The following is a 26,044-nucleotide window of genomic DNA, read 5'->3' as shown; positions in this document are numbered from 1 at the left end:
TATGAGCACTGCAGCCATGGGGCTGCTGAGCTGGGTAGGGAAGGACTTCTCCATCCTCTGCACAGTCGCTCTCGGGCTGGAGGCAGAGGGTGGAGTTAAGACCCACCTCCTGGTCTCCAGGTACTTTCCCCTACTGTAGGACGCTCTGGGACTGGGCAGCAGCTCCAAAAGTTTCTGCAGCTGGAGGAGGCTTGTAGAGGTGGGTCTGATTTCCCCGTGCTACTAGGAGTGCCTCAGCCAGGGGGCTCCTAGCTCTGGCTGGGCTGGGCAGGGCAGGAGAGGGATAGGACTTGTCCATTCCCTGCACAGTTATTCTTGGTGGGTGCTCAGACCTACCTCCACCTCTGGGAACCTCCTGCAGCTGCAGGAAGCTCCGTGGTTGCTGCCTTTGGAGTCCAGCTCTGAAGGCAGCACAGAAGTCAGGGTGGCAATCCCGTGACGCCCCCTACAGCAAGTTTGCTTCCCCCCCATCCCCTTTTGAGTCAGGACCCCCACGGTTACAACACTGTGAAATTTCAGATTTAAACATCTGAAAACATGAAATTTACCAAATTCAAATCCTATGGCCATGACTTTGACCATAATGGACCTTGAATTTGGTAGGTCCCTACTTATGACTCTTTCACTGGAGTGGCACACTACAAGTGTCCACCCACCCCCGTTACCACCACTGTCTGATCATGTTCTTTGTATACTGTGTGATCCTGCCTGAACTATATGAACGATGGTGGACCTTAGCAATACTTGTGATTTCCAAAACAAAAATTTCAAACAAGATTTGGGGAAAAACTTTAGATTTCTTTAGGTTTTATTAATTTCTTTTCTAGTAGGAATAGGTACAGTAGGTGTTATCAATGTACAGTGCATGATCTAAGTAAAGCCTGGCACATCTAACATTTGACACAAGCTATACTTTTTTACTTCAATGACCATGTACCAGATTCGCCTCTCAGATATACCATTTTCACTTCATTAATGTAGTTCCTGAGTTACCGATCACCTAGGCCCAGAAAGTTATCATTCAAGATGTGCTTTAACAGTTTACCATTATCAGACCCTGTGTCTTCGACTCACTTCATTTCCAGTCATGCAGGTGGTGAGATAAAGGTTTCCTTTCTGGAATTTCTTCTGTATTCCATTACTGTTCTTCTCATCTTTAAATTGAAAATGACTCATGATGGAATGCCCTTTCTTACAGATATAGCTTCTTCCTTTACAGAGAAGAAACTCATAGGAAGTTGCTCAGGTTGTATATTAGAAAACAATTAAGCTGGTTTCTGGGTCAATTTCTATTACATGGCTTTCCTTGTAATCTCTTCCAGCTAATGCTTTTGTACTTAAATGTCCAAGCTCCTGAGTATATTTTTATCAGATTTATAAAAGTATCTGAGGGTGGCAAAATTTACATATCTCAGACATACACTTTTCTCATACGTATACTTACATATTGTTTACGTGCTCACAGAGGTGTTGTGAGGCTTAATACCTGTAAAACAGTTTATAATCTTGTCTAAAGATTACCATGGTCACTTAAATTCTTGCCACTTGCCTCAGATAAATATATAATATTATTATACCAATATTTAAGGTATTTCCTACAGGAAAACATTGAGAATACTGCAGGTAAAGTGGTAACCTCTGTTGATGATAAAATTGGCAAACTGTTAAGAGCAGAGTATTGTTAACAATAGATCTAGCCCTGGGCCAGCTGTGAGAGGAGTTTGCAGATGTGCACTTCAGAAACACATACTCAGTATACTCTTATAGGCAGCCTGGGGTCTGACTTTAGGTTTTTGTTAATTCAAAGCGTCCTAATGCATCCACACAAGGGAGTGAAAAACAGTACTTCTTAGCACCACATGCAGACTGTCTGCAGCACAAGGGCTGCACAACCTGTGCTTCTCCTGAGCAGGTGGTTATGGCGTGGGGGGCTGCAAGATCCCTGGTTTCATGGTCCTTCGCCCTGCCTCACCACCCACAGGCACCAGCAAACAGAGCTGGCGCAAGAGAAGTACTGCGACTTTCCATTGCTGCCAGTTAATTTACTCACCCCGGGTGAAAGCAGGAGCAATGAAGGAATTGCAACTCTAAATCATACTTCCTTTCCAGGGCTGCTCCTGTGTTGGTGTGGCTACATATTGCCCCTCTCCCAGGGCACAAACAGTGACTCAGTCTAGAAATGTGTGACATTAGCATGGCACTTAATCCCGCTCCCTCAGTTTCTCCATCTGGCAAATAATACTTGTCCACTTTTGTAAAGTGCTTTGGAATCCTTGGATGGAAGCTATTATTGAAGCTGAAGGAGCCAAGTAAGGAAGTTGGGGCCAGCTTTTTAAAGGTAGTTAAATGTTGCTTGGCTGAGAGGAGAAATGTTGAATCCCTAGGTGCCCCACCACCTAGTATAATGTTCAGCCTGGAGTTAGGTGGTTCTGTGCCTCCTCGACTCCCTGTAATGTGCACAGGGATAGTTAAATGCTTTGCAAATGCTGACTGGTGGAAACTTAGCCACCTACGGGGGTTAAATAGCACCTGAGCTGCGGCTTTGAAAATGTTAGTGGCACCTACATTGTGGACTTAGGCACCCATATGCCTATTTAGGTGCCTAAATCCCTAAATCTGGCCCTTACTGTTTTCTCATTAATTGGAGATAGCAATATCTGAAGCATATGTGTGTTTGTGCTGGAAGAACAGTGTCCTCAGGGGTAATCTGGTTCACCTTTTCCAAGTTACCCTTACTTTTAAAATTGTGGCTACTTGAAAAGATTTGATTTCAAGATTCCTCTGCCACTTCCCAAGTTTGTAATGCTTTGTTAGCTGTCTTTAGCTTTTATTGTTTCTCTTGGCAGCATGTGATGCTGTCAGCCATGGAAATTTCCACATTTCGATGAGCGTGGGGTCAGCTGTTGTCTGGCTTGATTCTAATTTACCTCTATTTAGAGTAAGGTTGCGTCTGACCAATACCACTTCTGTCTTGACATGACAACAATGCAGTTGTAGATCCCATGCTTTTCAATGCTGATAGACTGCCCTTTGGATGGAGTTTTCATTAATGTACTCCGGTTTTCATGGTTAAGTCTATGACAGCCTGGTCTTCTTTTCAACCACCACACTGCAGTCTCTATCCTAGATAATGGTCTCCATAATGTATAATTCTGGAAGTCACATAACTTTATGTAACTATGTCATCTCTAGGTTTGACTACAGGATTTTAGCATTGCATGTGTCCCAGAGGATGTCATCCATAGGCTCCAGCAAATGAACATGACAGCTTACATTTTTCTTGATTCTGCACCAATGTAATTCTTGGCCTTACATCTCTCCATAGGTGCACAGTGAAATCCCTTGTTGATTTTAAGGTGCTTTTACTTAATTACAAAACTGCACTGAGAATGTGTTCTTATTTTCCTCTCTGACTTCCCTTGTCCCATCCTTTCACACAGAACTGCTGCTGCTGATTATCTGTCATATTCTCATTACTGATTTAAGACCATCTTCAATAGTGTACTAATTATACTTAAAGAATTATTGATATACTATGCTAAAATAATATGAAATGATTTCACACCTGTGGTAATAATTATGCTTGCTGATTATGGATTCCATTCCTAGATGAAACTGAATAAGCCAGAGCCCTTCAAAGTTGAATAAATACAGCAATGGTGTTGTTTTATTTATTTAAAACACCCTCAGAACTTTTATAAAGGGCACTCTATAATTTTATTTCCTACTGCATTATATTGAAAAGCCAAACAGAAGACCAGCTATTTTCAGAGGACAGGATGGAATAACCATCCCCTATAACACCTAGCAACTGAAACCTGCCACTTTAAAGTTTAAATAGGAAGGAGGTTCCCAGTGAAATTGCTGCATTTAGAACTGATTTTTTTTTCTTCCATCCAGTACAAGTTTAGTCTGAATTTAAAAGCCTTTGGAAACAAAAGTCCTCTCTTCTAAATTTGATATTGTTGAAATATTATATAATCAACTGCTCTTTGACTTTTGACTTAATTTGCTGTCATGGAATAAGGGGGAAGGTCCTATCATGGATTGGTAACTGGTAAAAGATAGGAAACAAAGGGTAGGAATAAGTGGTCAGTTTTCAGAATGGAGAGAGATAAATAGTGGTGTCCCCCAGGGGTCTGTACTGTACTTGAAATCATCATTCCCTAGTTCAGTGTAAACCAAACCACATAAAAGAAAAAGAGAAGCTCCTCTTTCATAAATGCAAGGATTTATGGTAGTAATGTCTCAATCTGAAACTGTGAAGCCTAGGAAGTGGCTTCTATTTGCTCTGTTGGGAATAGAGCAGACAAAACAATACGATTTTTCTTTGTCTTGTGGCCAAAGAAAAATAACCAGGGGAAAAAATGTATTGTTTTGAACCGAAACAATTTTTTTTCCATTTTTTGGACAAAATGTAAAACTGAAATCTTCTTTCAAGTCGAAATTAAACATTTTGACTGTTGAGTCAAATGACATTTTCAACAACCTTTTTGAAACAGTTTGCTTTGATTTTTCTGAAAACAAACTTGACATTTTCAAAATTTTTGTTTTCAGTATTTTTTGGCTGAAACTATTTCTGAATTGAACCCAAATTCATCAATAATTTGGTGCCCCCAAAAATGCATGCTTTAATGAACTTAGAATTCACTGAAAATATTTTGCCCAGCAAAAGGTGTTCCATCTACCTGCCTATTCAGGTACTTTGTTGGCTCTCATCACTACTATTAACAACTGAGGCCCAGAAAGAATTAGGGTAAAATTTTCAAAAATATGTAAGTTCCATTTTCAAAAGTGATTTAGGACTTTAGGAACCCAAGTATCACTAAAAGTAATTGGGATCTAGGCTCTTATGTACCTTTTGAAAATTTTACCCTAAGGGTATGTTTACACAGCAATTAAACATCCATGTTTGGCCTGTGTCAGCTGACTAGGGCTCCTGTGCTTCAGGTTGTGGGGCTGTTTAACTGCTGTATAGAAGTTTGTTCTTGAGCTGGAGCGCAAGTTCTGACACTCTGTGAGGGGGACAATCCAAGAGCTTCAGCCCAAGGACGAACGTCTGCACTGCAATTAAACAATTCCACATCCTGAAGCCTAGGAGTCCGAGTCATGGGTGTTTAATTACTGGGTCGACATACCCCCAGTGACTTGGCAGTGGTCACACAGGAAGTTTGTGGAAGAGCAGAGAAAACCCAGATTTCCTGTGTCTAGAGTTTGGAACTTAAATCCTTTGATATGCATAATATTAATAATAAAACTCATAATTTATTAGTGTTGTCATTGCATCTGCATGTCACCAGTAGGTTTTAGAACATATTCTTAAATTGGATCCTACAATCCTTCCCTTCCATATTTGCACAGGAAATGAAGGAAGTAAACTACACATTGTTCATTCTGTTCTTTTCCTACCTTCCATGCTTTTTTTTCAGTGAACATCAGGAGATGTTTTGTACAGTTTCACAATTCTTTTGCTGCCAATCTCTTTATCTTGTATAGTTATATTCCTATCAGACAGTCTTGACCTAAAGCTTCTATTTTCATTTCTAAGTAGTGGTTATTTTTGTCCTCTTTGTCCTTCTGGTTTTTTTCAGTAAAATTCAATCCTCACTGGTTTGGCCTACAGACAGAAACTGCTGATTATCTTTGCCACATTAATCTCACTCATATTACTGATTACATTTTTCTTTTTCCAAGTGCTTTTGTCCTTCATTTCTCTCTGAAAACATACAAATGATCCTACAGCATCTACCTCTAGTCAAAAGCTTAAGTGGCAATGAAGAATCTCTGTATTTTAAGTTCATTATTTTTTCTGGAAAGAGTATCAGCACCTTTATCTGAGTGGCATTTGGGCAAACTTCTTTATACTCAGGGTTAATTGCTGCTGAAAAAAAACAATCTCAGGAAATCCTTTACAGCTATTGATAACAATCTTCACCCATTAGCTCATACAACCTCTTCCCTCTGTCCTAGAAAAGTGTAGTGACCAATAAACATTTGTATTATTCAAACTGATTTCATTAAGGGAATGATTTTTTTTTCACTAACACCATTTAAATCTAAAACCTCTTCTACCTGCTCCTGTTGCATCTGTCTCTTTATTATGCAAATATCTGACTGTAAATCTATCTTCAGTAGCTATACTTGCCAGTCTTACCAAGCCCTATCATGTCCTTGATATCCATTAACTATGATTACAATGCCCCACATATGGCTTAGTGAATTGGACCTTACATGCCAAATCCATATAGTAAATTGGCCTGCTAACTGAACCTATGACTATTATGCCCTTGTTAAGCTACAACTGCATTTGACAGTGAACACTTACACAACAGTATGCAAGTTGACCTGTTTATTCCAGTTTCAGAGTAACAGCCGTGTTAGTCTGTATTCGCAAAAAGAAAAGGAGTACTTGTGGCACCTTAGAGACTAACCAATTTATTTGAGCATGAGCTTTCGTGAGCTACAGCTCACTTCATCAGATGCATACCGTGGAAACTGCAGCAGACTTTATATATACACAGAGAATATGAAACAATACCTCCTCCCACCCCACTGTCCTGCTGGTAATAGCTTATCTAAAGTGATCAACAGGTGGGCCATTTCCAGCACAAATCCAGGTTTTCTCACCCTCCACCCCCCCCACACAAATTCACTCTCCTGCTGGTGCTAGCCCATCCAAAGTGACAACTCTTTACATAATCAAGTCGGGCTATTTCCTGCATAAATCCAGGTTTTCTCACATCCCCCCCACCCCCATACACACACAAACTCACTCTCCTGCTGGTAATAGCTCATCTAAACTGACCACTCTCCAAGTTTAAATCCAAGTTAAACCAGAACATCTGGGGGGGGGGGGGTAGGAAAAAACAAGAGGAAACAGGCTACCTTGCATAATGACTTAGCCACTCCCAGTCTCTATTTAAGCCTAAATTAATAGTATCCAATTTGCAAATGAATTCCAATTCAGCAGTTTCTCACTGGAGTCTGGATTTGAAGTTTTTTTGTTTTAAGATAGCGACCTTCATGTCTGTGATTGCGTGACCAGAGAGATTGAAGTGTTCTCCGACTGGTTTATGAATGTTCTAATTCTTGACATCTGATTTGTGTCCATTTATTCTTTTACGTAGAGACTGTCCAGTTTGACCAATGTACATGGCAGAGGGGCATTGCTGGCACATGATGGCATATATCACATTGGTGGATGTGCAGGTGAACGAGCCTCTGATAGTGTGGCTGATGTTATTAGGCCCTGTGATGGTGTCCCCTGAATAGATATGTGGGCACAATTGGCAACGGGCTTTGTTGCAAGGATAAGTTCCTGGGTTAGTGGTTCTGTTGTGTGGTATGTGGTTGTTGGTGAGTATTTGCTTCAGGTTGCGGGGCTGTCTGTAGGCAAGGACTGGCCTGTCTCCCAAGACTTGTGAGAGTGTTGGGTCATCCTTTAGGATAGGTTGTAGATCCTTAATAATGCGTTGGAGGGGTTTTAGTTGGGGGCTGAAGGTGATGGCTAGTGGCGTTCTGTTATTTTCTTTGTTAGGCCTGTCCTGTAGTAGGTAACTTCTGGGAACTCTTCTGGCTCTATCAATCTGTTTCTTTACTTCTGCAGGTGGGTATTGTAGTTGTAAGAAAGCTTGACAGAGATCTTGTAGGTGTTTGTCTCTGTCTGAGGGGTTGGAGCAAATGCGGTTGTATCGCAGAGCTTGGCTGTAGACGATGGATCGTGTGGTGTGGTCAGGGTGAAAGCTGGAGGCATGCAGGTAGGAATAGCGGTCAGTAGGTTTCCGGTATAGGGTGGTGTTTATGTGGCCATTGTTTATTAGCACTGTAGTGTCCAGGAAGTGGATCTCTTGTGTGGACTGGACCAGGCTGAGGTTGGTGGTGGGATGGAAATTGTTGAAATCATGGTGGAATTCCTCAAGGGCTTCTTTTCCATGGGTCCAGATGATGAAGATGTCATCAATATAGCGCAAGTAGAGTAGGGGCTTTAGGGGACGAGAGCTGAGGAAGCGTTGTTCTAAATCAGCCATAAAAATGTTGGCATACTGTGGGGCCATGCGGGTACCCATAGCAGTGCCGCTGATCTGAAGGTATACATTGTCCCCAAATGTGAAATAGTTATGGGTAAGGACAAAGTCACAAAGTTCAGCCACCAGGTTAGCCGTGACATTATCGGGGATAGTGTTCTTGACGGCTTGTAGTCCATCTTTGTGTGGAATGTTGGTGTAGAGGGCTTCTACATCCATAGTAGCCAGGATGGTGTTATCAGGAAGGTCACCGATGGATTGAAGTTTCCTCAGGAAGTCAGTGGTGTCTCGAAGGTAGCTGGGAGTGCTGGTATCGTAGGGCCTGAGGAGGGAGTCTACATAGCCAGACAATCCTGCTGTCAGGGTGCCAATGCCTGAGATGATGGGGCGCCCAGGATTTCCAGGTTTATGGATCTTGGGTAGTAGATAGAATATCCCAGGTCGGGGTTCCAGGGGTGTGTCTGTGCGGATTTGATCTTGTGCTTTTTCAGGAAGTTTCTTGAGCAAATGCTGTAGTTGCTTTTGGTAACTCTCAGTGGGATCATAGGGTAATGGCTTGTAGAAACTCGTGTTGGAGAGCTGCCGAGCAGCCTCTTGTTCATATTCCGACCTATTCATGGTGACAACAGCACCTCCTTTGCTGCATCACTTGCCCCATAACCTCAGCCATGCGGAACGCAATGCCATCCACAGCCTCAGAAACAACTCTGACATCATAATCAAAAAGGCTGACAAAGGAACTTATCCTTGCAACAAAGCCCGTTGCCAATTGTGCCCACATATCTATTCAGGGGACACCATCACAGGGCCTAATAACATCAGCCACACTATCAGAGGCTCGTTCACCTGCACATCCACCAATGTGATATATGCCATCATGTGCCAGCAATGCCCCTCTGCCATGTACATTGGTCAAACTGGACAGTCTCTACGTAAAAGAATAAATGGACACAAATCAGATGTCAAGAATTATAACATTCATAAACCAGTCGGAGAACACTTCAATCTCTCTGGTCATGCAATCACAGACATGAAGGTCGCTATCTTAAAACAAAAAAACTTCAAATCCAGACTCCAGCGAGAAACTGCTGAATTGGAATTCATTTGCAAATTGGATACTATTAATTTAGGCTTAAATAGAGACTGGGAGTGGCTAAGTCATTATGCAAGGTAGCCTGTTTCCTCTTGTTTTTTCCTACCCCCCCCCCCGATGTTCTGGTTTAACTTGGATTTAAACTTGGAGAGTGGTCAGTTTAGATGAGCTATTACCAGCAGGAGAGTGAGTTTGTGTGTGTATGGGGGTGGGGGGGATGTGAGAAAACCTGGATCTATGCAGGAAATAGCCCGACTTGATTATGTAAAGAGTTGTCACTTTGGATGGGCTAGCACCAGCAGGAGAGTGAATTTGTGTGGGGGGGTGGAGGGTGAGAAAACCTGGATTTGTGCTGGAAATGGCCCACCTGTTGATCACTTTAGATAAGCTATTACCAGCAGGACAGTGGGGTGGGAGGAGGTATTGTTTCATATTCTCTGTGTATATATAAAGTCTGCTGCAGTTTCCATGGTATGCATCTGATGAAGTGAGCTGTAGCTCACGAAAGCTCATGCTCAAATAAATTGGTTAGTCTCTAAGGTGCCACAAGTACTCCTTTTCTTTTTGTTTATTCCAGTGTCACTATTCCCACCATGAGCTTTTGAAAGTAAATATTCAGAGTGGACTGATATTTGATTTTAGGTATAATATGGAGTAAGGGGTTTTGTATAAGCTACACCACTCTCCACAGTAGCCCTAAGAGAGATTTGGCTCAGAGCCCAGCTCACACTCATCCCTTCATGCCTGAACCTAATCTCCAGGTAACTCATGCAGATTTTCTTACTCCCTCTTAAACTTGCATGGCCATGCAGTCTGAGAAGAGGTTAGCCATTAGTTAGGTAGAACATAAGAACTGAAACATGTGACATTAGCCTCACAGATCTCACAAACATTTTGTAAATTGTCATGAGATATCTTTCTGTTTCAAAATGCCCAGAAACGAATGCCTGACCTTAGAAGCTCAAAAGATTCCTTTTTCTACACCCTCCCCACAGTGAGGCAGGGCTGAGATAATGTGCATTAGGCTGGGGGTAAAAAGCAGAAGAAGATCTTTGCATAGCAGGTCATCTACACAAGCTCCCTGCCTCTGAACCCCTCCTAATTCCATCATTAGCAATAGTAGTGTGGCTAGCAAAACCAAAATGATACCATTAGCTGCCCCACCACCTACTACCCTGTGAGCCCACCAGTGGTACATAGGATGAATTAATGCTACTCAGGGCAGCAGTAATTTAAACAGTTTGCCAGCAGATCCTACAGTTATCCTATTAGTGATTTCTAATGGGACTATAACTTGTAGAACAGAATGTTTAATAGATCCTTTCCCTTTCTCCTCATCTTTTTCCCTACTGTGTCCAGTTTATTGCAGAATGGAGCAGCAATCCTGCATGTGGTTACTTGGTGGAGAAATAACAACCAGTTTTCTCTGCCTAGCCTCCCGCTCGTATTTTGCATAATGTTTCCATGCTTTTGTTCATCGTGCACATAATGCAACAGAGAGGAACATAAAGGCTCATATTGCCATTAAATAATAAACAGTCTTCTGCCAGTGATTCAGTGTCAGCTTCCTATCAATACAATTTTGGAATTCTTTGCTCACTGTGTCACTTGATTTCCACTACAGACTATGTCCTAATTGCTATTAGTTACCATAGCACAGCCATCAATATGAAATTCTTCAACATTCTAAAGATTTCATGAAAATATTTAGATGAGCACTTCTCAGTGGGTATGAAGACTAGCCCATTTTGTTTATGGAAATGTTTTAAGAGGCATTGTGAATGGGATTAAAATGCATTTGAATAAAATCAAATAGAAATATCCCATTAAAACATCATCCCCATTATTACTGTTTGCATTTCTTTCTCAAACAGAAATAAGAAGAAACGAAAGCTTTTCTAAGAGAGAGAGAGAGAGAGAGAAAATATTTGTTTTGAAGGAGAATTTACCAGAAGGAGAACAGTAAAGTTTCTGTCTTCAAGAGATTCATTTCATAAGACACTTTCTATGATGAATGAAGCTGAAGGAAATATAACTGTCTAGTACAGCTTTTACACTCATTTCTATAATAGCATTTAGCTTCTGATTGACTCAGTTGGTGGAATTTGATGTAAAATGGAATGTAATAAAGAAATAATCATTTCAATAAGCGTTTCAGATGCTGTCAAGTAATTCCTGCTCAAAAACTATAATACATAGACAACTGTAATTTTTAATTGAAATTGTTGATATGGTTCTTCACCAGAATATTGGAATTGTGCAATTTACATAATAATAATCTAATTTGCATATTTATTAGTTTCATTTAAAGTGTTGCAAACAAAGTGACTAATCTGTTTTTGGTATGATCTCTAACATTCCACCTCTATTGTTCTTTATGTGAATATAATACACATACCTGCCTTTGTATGATTTTTTTATCATATGAATTATTTGCATATGAATCCCAGGAAAAAACATTTAAAATGTTTTATCTTTTAAGGTAACTACTATTGAATGTTTGTTTGTGCAAAAAAGAAAATCTCTTAAACAATCATGTTAAATTAGCTCTCTCAGCAAAGTTATTTGTTAGCATTAGAACTGGCAAAATTATGTTCAGTGAACAATTTATTTGCAGAATTTAACTTTTTTGTTTACAAATTTCCATGTACAGATTTAGATTTTTACAAATTTGTGCTTCAAAATTATCTCGTTACTGGTTTATGCAAACCTCCTTTCAGCATATGAATTGCTTGCAAAATGTTTGCCATAATAATACTGATTCATATCATATGATGGGCTAGGAAATGAGGCCTAATCTTCAGGAAGCGGGCAGTTTTTGTGAAAAAAGTTGAGTCAGAAGCTCAATTTTCTGTCAAAAACAATTTTGAAGGAGAATTTTTGACCAGCAGTACCCCCAAATACATAGGTTTACAGAGTGTAATCTTTGGCTCCTTTCATAGGAAGGATGGTCCTGTGGTTAAGGTTTGGGACCTAGGAGACCTCTGTTCCATTCCCCTCCTGTACCTCAGAGTTCCTGTGTGACCTTGGGCAAGTCACTTAGAATACGTCTACACGGGAGCTGAAAGTATAATTGCCAGCTCAGCTAGAGGTATGCGCACTAGCTTTTTAGAGCACAAGTTTGATCAAATAGCAGTGTAGACACGCAGCAAAGGCAGCAGGATGGGCTAGCCGCCCAAGTATATCCCTAGGGTCTCAGACAGAACTTTACTAGGGGAAGCTAATGCACTAAAAATAGCTGGGTAGCTGTGGCAGCATGGGAGCGAGCTGCCCCCAACTACAATTCTGTCTGAGACCCTAGGTACATACTTGGCTTAATCGAAGCTAATGCACATATGTCCACCTGAACTGGAAATTACACCTCCAGCATAGATGTACCTTTCGTGTCTCTGTGCTTCACTTCGCCATCTGTAACATGGTCCTTGTCTCACAGGGTTGTTGTGAGGATAAATATGTTAATGATGTGATGAGATCAAATATAACAGTAACCATGTAAGTTCGTTAGTAGGGGGCAAAGCCCAGTGTTCTCATCCAATCTCCCAGAGGAAGAATTCTAAGGAAAGAGTGAGTTGAAACATGCAGATTGTTTGCTCCTGCATGCAGAAATAAACCTCATGGGGAGGAAGAGTGAGGTAGCCTTGGAAACATAATGAATGGGAGATCTTCATAATTTGGACCAGATTATCATTTTGTGAAAACCAGCTATTAGTGAAGGGGAGTCTAAATATGAAAAAAACCAAACCTCTTTCTAAACCCTTAAGAAGGTGTAAAGTAATCTATTTGAGCAAAATATGTAAATGAATATGTAAATTGTATTCTGAGCATTTCTCTGGGGAAAAGTTTTTGAAAAGAAAAATCTCCCTACATAAATTCATCATGAGTTCAATAACTAAATTAATGTCATGACAAGGACTTCAGATGTCAAGATTTTGTGCAAAGGAAATTATTTTAGCTTCTTCTGAGAAATCAAAGGTTATGATGGAAGACAGTGCAACTTTGATGATTAAAAGAGGATTAAAGTAAGAATTCTTTCTGAACCCAAGTGCAAATTTTCTAACAAAATGACAAGGCTATTTTTTCTTTAGGAAAGCATTTTTGACAAAGTTACACATCTGAGGTTAATGACGTCTAATTGTGGGAGTTTTGGAATAAATGAAAAGTTGGCTCAGGAAATTAGGAAAGGAAACAAGGAATAAAATAATTACAACACATGCTATTATGTTGGTAGGAGTAATAAATAGTAATAAACACTACAGAAAAATTGAGCCCTTTTAAAATTGTTCACCACATAGTGCCTGACCCAAAGCCCATTGAAGCAAATGGAAAGATTCCTACTGATTTCAAAGGGCCTTAGATCAGACCCTACAAGTCAAGGTATAAAAATGTTGTTTGCAGAGAAAATACAGTTGAATATAATTGGCAAGTGGAACCATATCAGGGAAGTTGAAAAAGTTTTTTGTGAGGAAAATATCCATGTTGCAGCCATACAAGAAACAAAGTTTTCTGACAGACAAAGTGTATCTATTGTAGGTTTTGACTGTTGTTTATTATTAGGAAGACACTCAAATATGAAAGATAATGGAAATGTATGAGTTGAACACAGATACCGAGTTGGACTGCATCACTATCAAATTTGGGCTGTGGGGGGGGGGGGAGAGATGAGGAGCTAAGAGTTTTAATGTCTACCATTTTGATGTTAGCTCAATTGATAAAGAGAATTTTGAAACAGCATTTGGAAATTGCAGCCAAACAATTATCTTTGGAGATTTCAATGCCAAAAGTGAAGTCTGGGGGGACAGAACCATTGATTAGAATGGAACTTTGCTACAGGACTTTACTGCTGACAATGATTTCGTTGTCTTGATTAATGAGACCATGATTATACATCAAGATCATATGGCACACAGTTGGCATTAGATGCAACACTGGTGAGCAGCAGCATGTCTGTGAACTGCACATGGATTGTGTTGGAGGATGTTGGAAGTGATCATCAACCTGTTCTCATGTGTTGGAATAGGAAGATAGTGAGCTTTCACTTGAAAAATAAGAGGTGTAATTTTTATAAGGCTGATTGGTCCTATTTCACAGACACATCTGAGAATATTATTTCTCCTATAACAGCCTTGAGGAAGACCTTATGGTGTCTGAATCTGCTGTGCAGAACTGAGCAAAAGAGAACATCCTAAGAGGTAAGAGGAAGAAATGGGTTCCACTTTGGAATGATATTGGTACAAAAAGTGTTAAGGAAAAAATAAAGTTAGATTGGAGTTTAGATGGAACCCCGGAGACAAAGAGGACAGAAGGAAATAGAGCAAACTCTTGAAAGAGCTTGCTGTGAAAATAGCTGAATGACAAAGGCATTGGAGGCATTGTGAAAGTCTGGATCCTAACATACAAAAAGATTATTGTAAGATACTGAAACAAACTTAAAACAAACAGACAGAGGCTTGCAGTCAAAAGAACACCAATATTCTGAAAAATCGAGGTCCAGAAGCATTAGATGACAGAGTCTGCAAAGATACTGGTTAAATATTATGTCAAGGACTAGCATTCTCATGTGTAAAGAAGAGGATAGAGTCGTTGCAAAATACACAAGATGAAGTAGTCAAGATGAAAGACAAAGAGAATCTAAAAACTTGCACACCAATCCAACTGAGTGCCCTAGCTTCAGAAAGATCTTTCTCATACATGAGCTAGCAGATGCAATAGAGAACCTTGAACAAAGGAAGTTTCCAGGACTGGACTTCATCTGTGGCTATATGATAAAAGCACTTTGGGAATAAAGCTAAATCCACCACATTGTGATGTTGTTGGACATCATAAATGAATTCTGGATAAAACGGAAGGTACCTAACTGCTGGGTGCCATTAGTTATTGTTCCTTTTCTTAAGACTGGCAAGGATCCCTCTTTTCTGGGCAGCTGTCAGCCTGTATCTTTAGCCAGTCACCTTTGCAAGATAATGGAAAGAATGGTACAATCAAGATAATCTATCCAAATGGCATTCAGGCACTTGCACTCAATTTCAGACTTATTCATGTGCTGCCCTCAGCCTACTGTTGATGGATTCCAACAAAAGCCACCACAGTCATCCACAGGAGTCTTTTTGGATCTCAGTGGATCATTTGATAGAGTCTGACATGATAAGCTCTTAGTGAAACTCAGTGGGAATCTGGGGCAAACTATGCCTCTGGATAAAAATTTCCTATGGTAAAGAAAAACAGCAAGACTATATGATACTTTTTCAAAGACAAGGCCACTCAGGGAAGTTCCTTGGGGCTCAGTTTTAAGTCCTCTTCTTTTCCTGATGAATTCCTCAGGATTGTCAGATAGCTCTGAATCATCTTTATGCACATATGCATATGATATCACAAGGCATGAAATAGATGTATTGGAGAATGAATTGAATGAAGATTTAGAGTTGTAACTAGATGTACAAAAGTAACAAATTCCAGTTGAACTCAGCAAATAGTCCACCTACTTCATCACAAAACATAAGAGGTTCAACTACTGTTTGCAATTGATATTGCATGGAAAAGGTATTGCTTTTGAAACCCTATCATATCTTGGGGTGACCATGGACACAGAATTATGGTTTGGACCACAAGTGAGAAAGATGACAGCCAAAGCAAAGAAGAGACTGAAATTTCAATAATGTATCACTGTCCCCAGTTGGGTTTCATGTGTTAAGACACTAAAAACAACATACTGCTCGATAGTTCACTTAATACTTGAATATTCATCATGTCTGGCCACATACTGCTTCCAGTAACCTTGCCAGGACTGACATTGTACAGTTGACGGTAGTTCACACAATAACAGGAGCTGCAAGTTCCACTCCAATAGCAATTTTTGAACAAGAGTCTGATGTTCAACCTCTTGAGAATGATAGAAAAGAATAGGTAATTGGTATGGAAATCATCTTTGTTCCCTACCTGAATGTCACTGTTTTAAGTCTGTTCAGAAACTGGAACACCAAATCAAGGCTGAAACAATCATCTTGTTTTGAAAGACGTGAACCTATTTACTTTAGTAACTGTATCTTCATTTTTGGAACGCTGCTCAAAGGAACACACAGACCTGGTCATATTAATGAAAATTGCAGAAAATACGAACCAACAGTATCAGTTACAAGACATGTGTACACTGATGTTTCATCAGATAAATCCTTCAAGAATGGTGATATCTTTATCCGGTGACCTAATGGAGAGAGTACAAGAAAGAGCATTAGTCTGGGATATACCAACTTGAATTATACAGCTGAAATGAAAATTATTATCATTGCATTGCAAGAAATAAACAGATCAGAAATAGACATAGATGTTGTGATGTCTGTTTGACTCTAAGGCAGCTATCTTTGGTTCTTTGAAACAGATACATGTCTATTCCATAAGGACATTCAAATACCTAAGACTCCTGAAATTAAGTCCCAAAATCAAATAATTTGTTAAAAGACCTTCTAAATCTGTGAGCAGATTAACTGCATCCATAACAAGTGTTGAGTAGCTATTGCTCTCTAGCTGGGAACACCAGCTAGAGATTCCAGTGGTCACATCTGCACAAATATGATGCACATTTGTAGATGTCACTGAACTCAAAATGGCCATGTGTGCCAAAGGCAGAAATTAGTCCTAAATTGCTGACTGGGCACCTGGAGGAAGTGTGTAAAAAATGAGACTAAAAGAGTAGAAGGTCTTTTACCTATTTTAAATGGAATTCATTGTGGAAATCTCAGACATTAAAAAGGTCACATTGAGAGTAAACTGCAGAATCAGAAGGGTCAAAGAACAGAGAATACTAAAAATTTCAGGTGACAAATGGCATTGAGGACAGGAAGCCACAATAACACAGACTATAGTGCCTAGCACAATGGATCCAAAGCTGAAGTGATTCGGCTCTATTGCAGTCTATGGTATGTCTATACTCTGGCTGCTACAGCGGCACAGCTATGGCGCTGCAGTTGTGCCCCTGTAGTGCCATAGTGCAGACACTTCCTACATCAGCAGAAGGGGTTTTCCATCAATGTAATTAATCCATGTCTATGAGAGGCAGTAGCTAAGTCGATAGAAGAATTCTTCCATCGACTACACTGTGTCTACAGTGGTGCTAAAGTCGACCTAACCGTGTCGCATGGGGCTTTAAATTTTTCGCAGCCCTCAGTGACATAGCTACATCAATCTAACTTTTAATGATAGACCCAGGCCTAAGATACAAAGACAGCCTCATTGTCTCTGATACCTTAGGTGTGAGAGCAATACATCTGAGGACAGATGTCTCTGAATATTTAGGTGTTCTGATTAATGATAATGATATATGAACCTCTGAAGTTTTGGTTCAGATAAACAGCGAAAGTTTGAATAAGGTTTGGCAAACAATCTCAATCTTTTAAATCAGAAATATTGGGATGGAGATGCCACAAGAGAGTTTTTTTTGTGACATGAGATGGTAGAAATTTTTTGAACAAAAAATTCAGTGGAAATTTTTTAAAAAAAATCAGTACTTTTCTTTGTTCACTAGAATTTTTGTTTGTTTGTTTGTTTCCCTCAAAAAAAAAAAAACGGAAAAAAAGATGTTTAGTTTTGGGGTCTTTTTTGGTTATTCCTCCTACACTTCTTCCTTTTTTTCCCCTTTTTTCCAGTGGAAAAATGGAAAAAAATGAAGAAAAAAATGGGGGGAAAAAAGGAAAAATAGGGAAGGGGAAGGAAAAAATGGGAAAGAGAAAAAAATCTGAATCTTGAATAAATGGAAAATCATTCATTTTCTAAACCTGCAGCCCAAAAATTATTTTGACTTTTTTCCACAAAAAATAGTCATTTTTTTCTGTTGTCTCCAGTTGTTGGCTACACTGCTTTCATTTAAGCCAGAAATACCAATTTTATTGTATTCAGCACATAGATTAATTAAAACAGATATAAATATCATACACATCCTAAACAAAAAGTCATCAGTTTCAATCATTGTTCTTTTTTGATGGAGTCCAGGTAACATCTACTGAAATCGTACACTCTCTTTAGAAAATTGATTTTTTTTTCAAGTGTTCAATCATTAACAAGTCTGGAAATGAACACTTAAGAGATCCAGCAAAACTTTCATCACTCATTGTAAGCCCTCTTGACTTATAGCATTGTGAGGAGGTATGTACTGGTTTATACTTGATAAGAATAATGTGTTTCTTTCCGGAAAATATAAGATGTATAATATCCTTAACTATTCATAGCCTTGTTTCAACTGCTTTGGTTTCATAAATATTGCTACAGATAGCTTCAGAGTTCACACTTAGCAACTGTAAGGGATTTGGGAAACAGTTTGTATGCTGGAATTTCCAAGAGGTTCTTTGTTGCAATTTAATAAGGGGCACTGAAAAGCCCTCTCTCTGTGTAGACTGAGCAACTGTTGAAAGTATTATATGTGGTTCACCATGCTATGTCAATACAGCAGTTTCTGGCTTAAGGTTCTTGTTCTCCATTGAATTGGACTTGTATACCCTGATCATGCAAAAAGTTCCATGTGGGTAGAGCCCTACGTCCATGAGATCTGGCAAGAAAATTCAGAGTTTAAAGCCAGGAGGGATCATGAGATAATCTGACTTCCTGTAGATCACATGGCATTAAGTTGCACCCAGTTCCCCCTGAATTGAGCCCAATAACTTGAGCTGAACTTGTGTTTGACTAAAGCATATCCCCCCCAGAAAGGCAGTCAAGCCCTGTTTAGGTTCCTCACATTTGGGGTTTACCTTTACTATGAACAGTCCTTGAAGGAAAAGAGCTTTCCTCCTAAGTGTTTGATATATGGACTTGACTGCATACAGTCAGGAGAGATTGGACTTTCCTTTTAATAATGTTCTGTATGAGTGCCAAAGCCTGCTAACTTCCATGATCTTTACACAAAACTCTGTTAAAGCAGAAGTAAACTGCAGTCTTCTGAATAAGGCCATATGATAAGATTCAAATAAACCAGTAAATTTTTTCTTTTTGCCAGTTTTCCAAATATTTAAAATGGAAAATATTTTTCTCCTGACAAATTCCCCATCAATCTTATCCTTAAGCACATGTACTGTACAGTAAAAAAATAAAATAAAAATGAAGCCTAGATTATTAATTGAAACTAAAGTTACACCTTATTCTCAGATGCTATATGAATTCATATTTACTGAAAATAATTAAGCACTAAAATGATGCAGAAGGTTAATGCATATGAATATCAAGTGAGTCCATGGCAAAAAAAATTCTGTTCCTCCATTTTCTCAATAAATTTGCAATCACAGGTCAGAGATTCCTACATTATATGAAAATTATAGGCATTCTTCACGTAATGATTCCTGTTTTCCTGGCATTCCAGAGGTTATGAGCCATGGCAGTGAAAGTTTTTAGAGAACTGTAGACAATTACAGGTTTGATTTCTGACTGCCTGTCTGGATTGTCTTGTCCTTATACTTCTCCATTTTTTCAACTTATCTTTTTACAAGAAATAGTTGCTATTTTATCTGACTATAGACAATTTTGAAAGCACCTGAAAAAGTTTATATATTGGATCTTATATTATAAAAGGGAACATTTCCCTATACTCATCTGCAGTATGTCTTAATACAATTTCAATACTGCTCTTCAGGTTAGCTACATCCTCTCACGAGTACTCTGAGCAACATGCTAAGATGGTTATTATATTCTTACCAAGGAGAAATAATTGTATATCCTTCTTTGACCTGAAAGAAATAAACATTTACACCAACACATTCCACATTCTCTGATGTTACTCACATCGGAGAAATTCAGATGATACGTTTTTCTGAACTCATAAAATCCCGGCGTTAGAATATCCATGAGAAAAGAAAGAGGAAGTAAACCGAGGTACAGAATGTTCAGCCAACTATATAAAACAAGTAAAACAATTTAAAACATTTGATTCAACAACATTTCTATAATACATAATAAAATTTACAAGACTATGTTAATCTGGGATGATTTAATTGGGGATCAGTCCTGCTTTGAGCAGGGGTTTGGACTAGATGACCTTCTGAGGTCCCTTCCAACCCTGACATTCTATGATTCTATGATGATTCCATGAATCAGTGCCCTATTCCAGTTGTATGTAATGCCTAGTCTTCTGTGATGGAGTTGCCTTGTATCCAATGAGTAACCAGTGAACCACCCTCTTTTAAATGATCACATAATGAATAGTGATACTACATTACTACTTATGCAAAGCAAGAAGAAAAGAAAGGCAAAATAGCACACGCAGTGGTAAGGCACTTTAAATTCCTATTTTTCACTATTCCCATTGGTTAGGATCAAAAGCAAGCCACCTAGTAGCAGAATGATCAGTATTTCATATTTAAGTTATGTACCCAAAAAAAACCACTCTTGAATCTGTTATTAGTGAGAACATATAAAGATGTAAATGATTACATATTGCTTTGGGAAATCCTGACACCTTACATCAGGGCTTCTAAGATGCTAATGACATATCCTTTGTTTTGGGTCTCAATGCTTGTTATATATATATATGGGGGTTGATTCACTTCTGCACTAGAGCACTACTCAATACTCGAGACAGGAAGGACCCCATAAAGATTCTTATAGCTCCCTTATCTGCAGGACCAGCCCCCTGCAGACAATGCTTGGAGCTGCTGCCAAAAATCACAAGGCAAGTCCAAAATGTCATGAGTCAGGTCTAAAATATCATTAAATTAGTTTTAAAATCATGTGATGTTTAAAATAATTAACTTGGGGTTCTTTTTGTCTGTCTTCTGGTTTTTGAGTTTTTAACAGTTCACATATTCAATTTTTTCTCTGCTATCGTCATGGCTAGAAACTTACTTTTTGATGAATGAAAACTGAGACTCTCATATAATAACATGCTTCCATGTTGGGTTTAAGAAAATACCAGTTATCACAAGACTTGTGATAAAATTACAAGATGTTGGCAACACTTCATAATTTTTATATTATGGGTCAGGAGGTTCTAGATTGGGGATCCGGCCCACAGTATGCTATGGGCACCGTATACCCAAATCTGAAGTTTGTGATTGGGAAACTTTAAAAATATGGTTTTACTATGGAGAAGTTTGAGTCGTGGTGTGTTATTTGGTCTGTTTGCAGCATATGTGAATTATTATCTAATTGGAAAAGGAAAATTGTAATTCTTTTGCGTATGAGACTATGGGCAATCTCATCCTAAAAGAAGGATGATTGTCACAACTAGACAATTAATAATAGTTTATTTTTGTATTTTGCTATCACTTTCTCAGCTTACCTTTTAAAATGGAGATTTTTTTCTTGTTTAACCTAATATTTCTAGTGTTCTGCGGTGAGATAGTCCAAGTAATCATAGTCCTTGGTAATGTTAAGTCTGAGAGCCAGCCAACAAGGAACTGGAGGAATGATGAGTCTGCAACCTGCAATCTCACTCCAGAGACTCAAGCCACATCTACTGTTCCCATGTTCACTCCTTTCATTAAAGAGCTGGCTTTTGGGCAGCTCCAATATAAAAAACAATTTAAGAAATATAAAATGGGTTATGGATACATTAGATCATTTCAGGGCTGGCCTTACCATGAGGCGAACTGAGGTGGCCGCCTCAGGTGCCAGACTGGTGTGTGTGTGTGGCGGGGGCGCTACTAGGACCCAGAGTGTAGAAAATTGTCTGCTGCTGGTGCATATGTATTTTCTCTGCTCTAGATGCACAGAGATGGTGGAGTGCTATGCTGGAGGAAGGAGGGTACAAGAGACATAACAGGCAGTCAGGAGAAAAGGTGAGAGGGAATAACAGAAAGCAACAGGAGCTGCAGGGAGAGAGAGGAGGAGGAGCCTCTTATGTACCTCTCCAGCACCCCCAGGAGCCTGGACTGATTAACACCAGCTTCTCAGGGAGCTTCCTGTTTCCTGCTGCTTCCTTCAACCCACCTGAGGTGAACAGGCAATCAACTGAAGTAGTAGGAGCAGTTAGGCCTTTAAGACACTGATATCTTCCCTCACTCAGGCCCTGCTACCAGCCTGCTTATTTGTCCCCTTGAATTGAGTGTTGAGAGCCATTATAGCTGGCACAGAACAGCATTCATAAGTGAAAGAAGAAAACGCCCCTCTGGGGCAGCATTCAGAAAAAGAAAGAAAGCAAAGGAAGCAAAACTTAGCACTGTGTGGCACTTCAGATCAGCTGTATGTGCCAAACAATGGAAACTTCCTTAAAATTGTGGAGCTGATGGCTGAGTTTGATGCTGTACTCTGGGAGTATCTAAGAAGAGTCACCACCCAAGAAATGTACACACACTACTACCTTGGAAAAACCATTCAAAATGGGATCATACAGTTACTTGCAACAAAAGTCGAACAGAAGATTGTGGCAGATCTGAAGTCAGCAAGATATACCTCTGTTATTGTGGACTGCACACCTGATATCAGCCATATGGATCAAATGACTTTAATGGTGCGTTTTGTAACAACAACAGAAACTAGTGAAAATGTTCCTGCAATGGTGACTGTCAGAGAGCATTTTCTAGACTTTATTGACATTGATGATACTACAGGAGCTGGTATGACAAATGTGCTTCTTAAAAAGCTGGAAGATACGGGAATTGCGATAGCTGACATGAGAGGTCAGGGCTACAATAATGGTGCCAACATGAGAGGGAAAGAACAGAGGAGTGCAGACACGGATCCGAGAGTTAAACCCTCAAGCTTTTTTTGTCTCATGCAGTTCTCATTCATTGAACTTGGTGGTCAGTGATGCAGCATCAGCTTCTAGTGAGGCTGATGAATGCTTTGAATTACATTTAAAAAATATATGTATTTTTCTCAGCATCAGCTCATCGATGGCAAATTTTGAAGCAACATCGGGGAACATCCTTGCTGACACTGAAACAACTGAGTGCCACACAATGGAAAAGTCGAGTGGAGGCGATAAAGCCTCTCAAACACTAAATTGGGAAGATAGATGATGCCATAGTTGCCATTATGGAGGATAATGCTATGACAGGAACTGTTCGTGGGATAACAGTGGCAGAGGGAAATGGAATCACCAGAAACATACATAACTTCAAATTTCTGTGTGGCTTAGTGTTGTGGCATGACATACTGTTTGAAATAAATGTTGTAAGCAAGAGACTCCAAGGTGTTGACCTTGATATATCTGGAGCAATGGAACAACTGGACAAAGCAAAGTCATACCTACAGTCTTACAGGTCAGATGGGGGATTTCAAAACATTCTGAAGAGTGCACAGAAGTTGGCAGAGGAACTTCACATTGAAGCTATTTGCCCACCCATTCAAGAACACAAGAGTCACCGAAGAAGACGACATTTTGATTACGAGGCATGGGATAAGAGACCCCAAACAACAATTGAAAGTTTAATTCTTTAACCAGGTGCTAGATTATGCAATACAATAAGTTGGAGAACGTTTCATGCAGCTCAAGAAACACAGCACTATATTTGGGATGTTGTATGATATTCCAAAATTCCTCACTGTACCTGAAGAAGACATACACCATCAATGCAGGGCACTAGAGACAGTGTTGATACATGATGACATGCACAATATTGATGCGAGTGATTTAGGTGATGAACTGAAAGCCCTTTCAAGATACATTTCAGCAGGATCAACTCCAAAGGCTGTTCTGGAATATATGTGCACAAATAAGATGACTACCCGCTTTCCAAATGCTTTTGTTGCTCTGCTCATACTTCTAATACTTTCTGTAACAGTTGCCAGTGGAGAACGCAGCTTCTCCAAGCTGAAGTTAATAAAAACACATCAACGCACCACAATGACACTGGAGAGGCTGTTTGGCCTTGCAACCATCTCAACAGAGCGTGAGCTGGCCCAGACTGTGGACCTTCAGGCAGAAGTTCAAATCTTTGCAACCAAGAAGGCATGGAAAGCACCACTTTGATTATTCAAACAGATAAAAATGCCAGTGTTTACTATGCAGACAAGAAAAGTTACATTTGCTATTCAGGTGTTTGAAAGTTAAGTGTTACTTAACATTTTTGAACAAGGCATTTTAAGTTGTTAGCTCTCCTTTATTGGGGTAGGTAGCAGAGCAGTACCATGAGAAGAGTGGAATAGGAAGAAGGCAGAATAGAGACCTTTCAAAGTTTTGGCCCAAGCAAAGGGGCATGGGGGCATTATTTGAGTTCCCTGCCTCAGGTGCCAAAATGTTGTGGGCCGGGCCTGGATCCTTTCTCCTAATTTTTTAAAAATTTAATTGTCAGATTATTTTACCTAATTTAACTATTTAACGAAGAGAAGGTTAAGGGGTGACTTGATTACAGTCAAAGTACCTTCATGAGGACTAAATATTTAATAATGGTTTCTTCTATCTAGTAACGAAAGGTATAACACAGTCCAGTGACTGGAAGTTGAAGCTAGATAAATTCAGATGGAAAATGAGGCATACATTTTTAACAGTGAGAGTAATCGATCATTGGAACAATGTACCAAGGGTTGTGTTGGATTCTTCATCACTGACAATTTTTAAATCAAGATTGGATGGTTTTCTAAGAGATTTGCTCTAGGAATTATTTTGGGGAAGTCCTATGGCCTGTGCCACACAGAAGGCCAGACTAGATGATCACAGAAGTCCCTTCTGATGTTAGAATCTATTGATCTATTTCAAAATACATTAAATACATTTGTCAGTATTTTAGACAACTTTTAGACTGTGACAACTTTGTATGTTGACACCAACACAGATTTATACCATGAAGGTTAAGTGAGTGACAAATTCTCAGGATGTGGGATGGGAAGGAGAGATTTACATATACTGTATCCTCAAGTAACTTCCTAGAGTACTGGGGATAGCTAGGAAACAACATTGAAAAACTATGGGATTCTAAAATACTGATAATTCTATTTGGGAAGTGTTATGCAACAAACACACAACAACATTTCAAAAGGCATTTGTTACTTTTCTTTGTACTGTGTTTGTCTTGACCCATGATAATCATATCAGGCCATGAAGTTTGAAAATGAATTTTACAGGGTCCTTTGTAAGGTCCAATCTGAAAAGCATCACTTTCTTTACAATATTATATTCAAAAAAGCGTGGGCAGGTGTTAAAGCCCACTCCCAACACATTTTGCTGAATGGCTCTATCTTGATCCTTTCTCTACTGATTTTCATTCCCGCAGTGTGTCCTGTCCTCACTCTCATAATACTGGATGTTATTTTCCTAGATGCATTGATATCAGAGGATCTTTTATCTTTCGACCATGTATTTCAGCTAATATTTTCCTTGATAGGGTGTCAAGAGAATAACCATTCCCATTCCAACTTGTGTTTCTGATCTTCCAGCTTTGGCCAGATCATCAGTTACTTCACTCCTGTGTATACCAGCATGTGATGGAACCCACTGAAAAGTTAGTTTATTGCCTCACTCTCTGATCCTCCTTATGAATTGCATTGTTGATAGAATTCTGGTTTCTTTGCAACGAAGAGATGTTGTTTCTCATTGTGATTCCAATGTAACTTTTTTCACCAATGGAACATTGACGCTTCTCAGCCTTTTTGAATGGAGTGTAAGAGCTGCAGCAGAGAGAGCTCAAAAACACTGGCTCCTGTTTGCTTGACACAATATTGATTACAAGTCAATGAGAAGAGGCTTCTTTTTCTCTGCATGTTTGCTCCACAGTTCTTCATTTTCATTATATTCAGCTATGTGCTGATTATCACCCTGGTATTGCCTTACCCAGCGAATGAACTGTAGGGAAACAAGTAAAAAACCTCACTATCTGCCTGCTTCCATACCTCTGCCTTATTACTCAGAGTGTTGTAAATCACCTAGTGCCTGATGACATTAAGTCAGGGACAGCAATCAATGAAGAGCATGTCAGAGCAATTAGAACATATATAAGGGCTCTGTCTACTTACTTCAGGCCCCATAATTCCCTGTGCACCATGTCCAGAGATACCTGGTTTGAATAGTAGTCCAAAA

This window comes from Caretta caretta, chromosome 3, assembly GCF_965140235.1.
Source record: "Caretta caretta isolate rCarCar2 chromosome 3, rCarCar1.hap1, whole genome shotgun sequence".
NCBI lineage: Eukaryota > Metazoa > Chordata > Testudines > Cheloniidae > Caretta > Caretta caretta.
The sequence above is the reverse complement of the archived record's forward strand: the minus strand, read 5'-3'. Positions refer to the sequence as shown.